Here is a 7,218-nt window from a genome sequence, read left to right as displayed (position 1 = left end):
AACAAGAAAAAGGGGCAGAACAAACGTGCCTGTCGGCGCTTAAGGTGTGAGGGGCTGCAGGTGTTCCTGCTGCAGCCATCCTGCCCACGGTGACACACGGGGACAGTGGATGTGCTCCAGCCAGCTCAGCATGGACAGCGCGCTCATCAGGTCCCTCACTCCTGGTTGTTCCAGCAAGCACCAAGCAACCCCCCTGCTGCCATCCCCGGGGTGCATCCCGGTGCTGCTCTCCCCACCGGATCCTGGCTCTCTGCTGCTGCTCCGTGGGATGGCCCAAACCACGCAGCTTTGCCTAACGCAGGGGTCCGTGCCCTGCCGGTGTGACTGCGTGTCGCGGATGGAGTGAGGGGGAGGCAAAAACCCCCACAGTTTATTGATACAAACCAGTGAGTTAACAAGGTTCAGTGGTAAATGTGACAGTGTTTTAACAAGATTCAATGGCATGGTACACTTGGTTATTTACTGCATAGAGGACCAGGTCAAACAAAACCATCAGGGAGACCCCATTGAGCCATGAGGTTCAGAAAGGGCCCCCTTGCTTTCTGAAGCCTCCTCAGGGAGGAGCCCAGGTGCGGCTGGATCCAATCCCAGTCGCAGGCTTGGTCAACGGTTGATGTCTAAAGGATATCACAGAATCCCAGCACAGCAAGGGTTGGAAGGGACCTCGGGAGATCACCCAGTCCCACCCCCCTGCTCAAGCAGGCTCACCCAGAGCAGGGTGCACAGGACAGTGTTGAGGTGGGGGTTGAATATCTCCAGAGAAGGAGATTCCACAGCCCCCCTGGGCAGCCTGGGCCAGGGCTTTGTCACCCTCAAAGTCAAGAAGTTCCTCCTCATATTTAACTGAAACCTCTTCTGCTTCAGTTTGTGCCCATTGCCCCTTGTCCTGGCGCTGGGCACCACTGAGAAGAGTCTGGCTCCATCCTCGTGACATCCACCCTTGAGATATTTGTATGTATATGCGCACCCAACCCTTTCTATCTCTTAGCTAAGGTTTCAAAGTTTAGCATGCTGTTAGCCACGTACCGGGAATCTGTTGCAGCAAGGAGTCTCCCAACCTCGAGGGTTAGCCCCAAGAGGCGTCCCTGCCCATGGGGAGATCCGGGCGTGCAGCCCGCTGCTGCGCGGGAGAGCTCCACGGGCCCTTGAGCTGCTCACTGCTTATGGGGGTAAGAGGGCTGACCCACAGCCATATTTACAGATTGCAGATGTTAAGTCTCTTCCAAATTTGGCTTGAATCGGACGTTGCCCAGCCCTGCGGTTCAGTGGGCGCCTCACACAACAGCCCTTGGCTGTTGCGTTGCCATCGGTCTCGCCCAAATCCACTTTGAGCTGGATGCATCCATTGCGACCAGACACATCTATCGTGACCGCCACGGGTGATTATCGCTTGATGAGGGTTATGGGAAAAGGTCAGGGGTGGGGGGGGAGCAGACCACCACAGCGTGGCTGGCTGGCACCTGTGGGACGGGGCTGCACGGGTGGCTGATGGCGACAGCCCACGCAACACCCGCGCCGGTTGAATTTTCACCAGTTCAGTGCAGCATTGGTTGAAGCCAGATTGGTCTGAAGCTGGGGGAAGTTACCTAGGCAAAAAAGGAGAGTCCGGTGCTGAAGAGGCACACTCTGCCTAGCAAGTGCATGGTGTTTAATTATCCTAATGAACCAGAAACCTCAAAGCAATTATAGTTTGTACATTCGGGCTAATTCAAATTTTTAGCTTTTGGGAAATAAAGATTAAAAGCAAGTTTTTTTTTTAAGAAATAGCCATTTAAAGTTCTATTCTCTGGGTGAGGAGCTGATTATTTGAAGACAAGCACAGCAAAGCAGCTTGTAATTTAGCACAACTGTTTGACGGCTCACAAGGTAGCACCTAGCTATTACTTATTATAAATCCTCCCTTCTGTTAATGAAGCTTATTCTTGCCTCTAAACCTCAGACAAAGGGCCTAGAAATCGCACCTGTGCTCTAAAACTCACTGACGCACCCCCCAAAAAGGTAAAAAAAAAAAAAAAAAAAGCCCCAGCAGCCAGGCACCCTGGAAATCTGCCGTGGGGCTCAAATTATATGGGGAAGGCAGGGAGGGTGGTCTGGACATGGGAGTGCTGGCGGATTTTGAACAAACCCATTTCCATATCGAGATTTCTGTGTCCCTGCCAACGTGTGCCCGGGTCCCCAGGAGCCCCCCGTGGCTCCCCGGCTCTGCAAGAGCATCGGGTCGCGCCTGCTGCTCCCCCTTCCCTGCTCTACAGCAAGGTCGAGCTGCTTACCCATGGCAATTAGATAATTAAATATCTGCAGGTTGATCAGAGCGTTCGTTAACAACCACCTGTGAGTTAAGAACAGAGAAGAGGCAATGGGCAATGAAAAAGGCACCACAAATGAGCACCAGGGTGGCTGAAATGTGGATCGGCGCGTTGGACTCCCCCCTGCCCCCTGTCACTGTGAGCATCTCTGTGGCACGGGGGGGTCGGTGCCCAGCCTGCCCCCTTCGCTCTGCTTGCCTTTAATCCTGGCCTTCATCCCTGATGGCATCCCGCTCGGGGCTGCGGGGAGGCTCTGCCTGGGGGGCGAGGTGGCATGGCTTCAGACCCCAGCAGGGCTCCACATCGTGCCCATTCGTGTCCGCCGTCCCGGCGCGCCCCCAGCACGCTGGGGTGTCTTGCTACAGCTGCAAGCAGGCTCAGAAAGTATTAAAATAGAATTAGAAGCAAGGGCTCCTGTTAACCAAAGCGAAACAATGAGCAAAACTTGCAAAACTTGCTGGGAGAAGCGGGGTTTGAAAGAAAACTGCTGGAGCCTCGCGTAAATGTAAGTTCCTATTTCCAGGTGGTGGGACAGCACCGTCAGCCTTCCTGGCTGGTGTTTGCTATGGAGGCAGCCAGCAAAGAGGTGTTTGCAAGCCCATGCTGAGACATGCTGCTGCCGTGGCTGGAGGTGCCTGGGGCCAGCCCGGAGGTGTTGGGGCCAGTGGGGCCAGCGACACCCCAGCCCAGCTGGCCGGGACCTGCCGCCGCTGCAGCAGCAAGTGGTTGTGGGCTTGGGTTTTAACTTGTATTTCCAGCCGCTGTCAGAGCAGCTCTTGTGCAAACAAGCTTATTCTGATGTTGTTTACCTATAACTTGCTCCGGAGGGAGAGCTGCCATCCTGGCGGGCAGCCAGGGCTGGGCTGTTGCAGCAGAGAGTGCTGCCGCCGTGCCCTCCTCGCCCCCCCAGCCTCGGCCACAGCCCAGGGTGGTGGCAGCTCTGCCCTGGGGTCTGGCTGATGGCGAGGGGCTGGGGAGGTGTCCTGGGGGGTCTGCGGGAGTGGGGCTGTGCCACCTCCTCCCCTCGGCCCTGGCTGCCAGAGCTCTCCTTCATGGAGCTGCGTACATAGGGGAGGGATGGAAAAAAACCCCACCAACCCCATGCCTGCTTGATATATGGTTGCCTTTTATTTGCTATTCTGATAGATTTTGGAGATATTTTGCATGTGCCTTTTTAGAGCTTATTAATTTTTCTGCAGTCATAATCTATAATAAATATTTCTGGGACTGGGAAATGCACATGCTTTTTCTGGCCTGCATCTGCCTTTATTTTATTTGGTTTTTTTAAAAAAAATTTGGTTTTGGTTGAGGTTTTTTTTTGTTAAATAAATGTCGCTTTGTGTTGGCCTGGTACCTGAAATGCCTGCTCCTCTGAAACACCCGGGCACGGCCCTCCAGCCACAATAAGGAGAACCAATTAAACCACAAGATCATAATCAGTCCTCTGTTTATTATTTATTTCCCCAGCAACAATGATATATTTAGACCAACAGCTTTGAGCCTTTTCAGACCCATTCTGCTCAGCAAATCCCAGCAGCCGCGGGTGGCCACGATGGGAGTGAGCGCTGGCCGTGGCAGGGGGACCAAGGGGCGCTGGTGCCGTGAGCCCCCCTGGTCCCCGTGGGGGGATCCCCCCTGTGGCACCGGCAGCCCCTCGCCACGGAGCGGGGCAGAGTTTGGCCCTGGGGCAGGGGGATGTGGGCGAGGGGCCTGACCCACACCTGGGAAGAAGCATCTCCACAAAAGGGGCAGGGTGCGAAAGCAATGTCCATCAGGTTTCTTTTGGTTTGCTGAGGGTTGGATTTATTTTTTTTTTTTTGGGTAATTGCTCTGGTTTGAGCCTTGTAGAAAGGCACTTTTTTTGTCTGTGGTGGGAAGATGTGCAGTTCTTCTGCAGCTCGGCTACTGAAGTACCACCTGCAAGCGAAAAAGGAGAAAAAAAAAAAGCAAAGAGTATGAAAGACATGAGGAATTAAAAAATGCTGGGTTTTAATTCAGGATTGCTTTTTCCAGGAGCAGATGTGCAACTGCAGATGTGGTGGGGCCTGTGGCCAAGGCAGGCGCGGTGGGGACGGGGACAGCGGGCTCAGCCCTCCGTGATCTGGTGGCTCCGCGGTGGATGGCAGCGGTTCGGACTCGGCTGCAATTAAAGAGTGACCGATGGTTCGGTAATTTTGAAAAACACGAGTCGACCGTTTGTAGAGGAGCGCTGATAAGGCCATCTATAAGGAGAAACGGCAAAAGCGCCGTACTTCTGGCAAGGGAAAAATATTTGTCAAACTGTTTGTGAATGTTATTTAGGCAGATGATATTTCTTAATAGCTTATTGGACAAATATTATGGTTTCAGAGCTCCCGATTCCCTTGGCAGCCTCTGGTTTTCCAGGTGTGGAACTGTATTGGTGACTCCATCCCAGGCCACCTCTCTGGGACAGTCCGTGTCCCCTGCCTCATGCAGCCGGGGTGACCACGGCTGTCTTGCTCCTGGGAGACAGGGAAGCCCTTCCATGCCCACGGCCGCACAGCACCCGAGTCCTGCGGGTAAAGCACTCGCCCAGCGTTTGCTCTGTGCTGCTGGGGCCTCCCTGGGGACACCCATGGGTGGCTTCCTGCCCGTCCGTGCGGTGCAGCCAGGGGTGCCCAGCCCCACCAGGGAACAGTGGATGAGATGGAGCCAGGATGAGCCCTCTCCTCCCTCTCAGAGGGTGCAGCCACCCAGGGTGTCCCACACAGCTCCCCGCGTCCCCAGCTGGAGCTGGGGTGCCCGTGCCCCACCGGGAGGGTGGCAGCAGCTGGGGCACAGGGGTCTGAAGGACTCGGCGCCTTGTGCACCACCTCATTAGCAGCAAGGCTGATTAACACCCGCTCCCGTGGGATGTCTCTGGCAGCAGGAGAGCGCGGCAGGACCCAAGCCTGTTCGGTGGCATTTCCCCAGGGCAGCCATCGGTGGGCGGCTCCACGGGGCTGTGGCCTGACAGCAAAGCTGCTGGCAAGTTGGGCTTCTCTTGGGGCTGGCTTTTCCCCTTCTTTTTGCTCCTCTCCTGAAGTGAAGCTCATTTGGGGGCGTTTGGCTCATCACCCTTCCATGAGTTGCCATATCTTGCAGAAGGGGCTCTTCGCTTTATGCTGCCCAAAGCCAGCCCTTATTGCCCCTCCCGGGGTGCACACTCCTGCCCCTGTACACTGATCCCCCCTGCACCCCCCTGCTTCGAGCCACTTTGCGGTCCTGAGCGGGGCTGCCTTGCTTTTAGTGCCTGGTCACCATCATCTCCCATTAACAGGGCACCTTTCTATTAAGGTAATCAATTAGGAAGGCGCGCGTAGCAAACTGCACACGGCATTCCCCCGGGGCTGACCAGGGGCGTCTCAGGGTGAGGCAGTGGCTGCTGCTGCTGGGAAGTCCCTGCCTGGGGGACAGGGTGGCCTCGGGTCCCCTGGGTGCGGGGCTGCAGCAGGGCCAGGGCGCGCGGGGCGGGAGGGGACTGGGGACACACACAGACCAGCCACCAAGCCCTAACACACTGACAGAGAGTTCTGGTGCGATGTATATAATGCACTCTGTATGTATGCTGCATAAAACTATAGGCTCTTAATATTATTCTTTAGTAATAAATATTTTACATACACGCACACGCCAAGCAAGCAGGAGCTTGTGCTATAGAGTGTGATGAGCAAGAGGATGGAGTGCAACCACAGCAGAAGGGATGTCGCTGGTACCTGCTTGTTGCCCCCTCCCCAGCGTCCCAGCCCGCCCCAGGCAGGGGCCAGGGACGCTTCCCTGCGGCAGGAGCCACGCGATGCCTCCCATGAAATAGAGAGCAGAGGGGCTCCTCGCCATCGTTCGGCGTGGTTAATGCTCTGCTGGATTTTACTGCATTATTCATAACTACTGGGATTCGATTCATGGTGCCTCAGGCCAGCGTTTGTTTTTCTTTTTCTTTTTTTTTTTTTCCCTTCCCCTCCTCCTTCTTGCAAATGCTGTCAGCACCGAAGCACGGGCACACGTGTGCGCAGCTGGGGCTCCGGCACCGCTCGCTGCTGCAGGGCGACGTACGGCACCAGGGCGGGAGCGCACGGCCCCTCCGGCCCCCCGGCACGGCCCTGCCACCCAGGATGGGGGAGCAGCCATGGGACGGTCACGGCATAAATACATAGATAGCTGTGACGAGAGAGAGATGTATGTAGGCACACACATGTGTTTGTGTGTGAATGCCTCGTGACTGCAAAGCATTCAATCCTGACTCTGTCCTTGCCCTCCTTGTCCTCCCCCAGACTCCATCTGGGAGTGAAGGGGCTTGGCACGGTTCTTTGGAAGTTGGCCGGACTAAAGGAAAAGGAAACAGGCAGCTGCCTGCACACGGGAGGGCTGGGAAGTGCCCTGCATTGGGCGCCGCTTGGCCTGCTCCATTGAAATGAAGAGAAAAAAAAATGGGGGGGAAAAAAGGAGGAAAAAGAAAGGAAGGAGGAAAAAAGAAAGGGAAAAAAAAAAAAAAAAGGAGTCTTGAAAAGAGTTCAGAAATGATGTCCTGGCCCTGCTGGGTCCCCCCACCTTGCAGGGGGCACTGATGCAGCTGAGCTGGCCCTGCTCCCCAGTGTCCCGACCACTGTGTGGCTGTCACAGGGATGCTACCGAGTGGGCATCTGCCATCCCTGCGAGCACGAACCCTTCCTGCCATGGCTCATCGGACCCAAAGACTTCTCCCAGGGCAGGGCAGAGCCTCCCAGTCGGGGAGCCGAGGGGCGGCTGCAGCAGCGCGGGACGAGCAGTCCCACAGCAGCCTGATGCCCAGCCCGCTCGCACTCATTCTTCTTCAAACAAAGAAACATCCCGCTTGAGCCAAAACCAAAAACCTCCCAGCAAGTGTTAGGAAAGGAAAAAAAAAAAAAAAAAAACAAAACAAAAAAAGGCAAAA

Source organism: Egretta garzetta, unplaced genomic scaffold (genome assembly GCF_000687185.1).
Source record: "Egretta garzetta isolate BGI_Z169 unplaced genomic scaffold, ASM68718v1 scaffold1, whole genome shotgun sequence".
NCBI classification, from domain to species: domain Eukaryota; kingdom Metazoa; phylum Chordata; class Aves; order Pelecaniformes; family Ardeidae; genus Egretta; species Egretta garzetta.
This window is presented reverse-complemented; position numbering follows the sequence as displayed.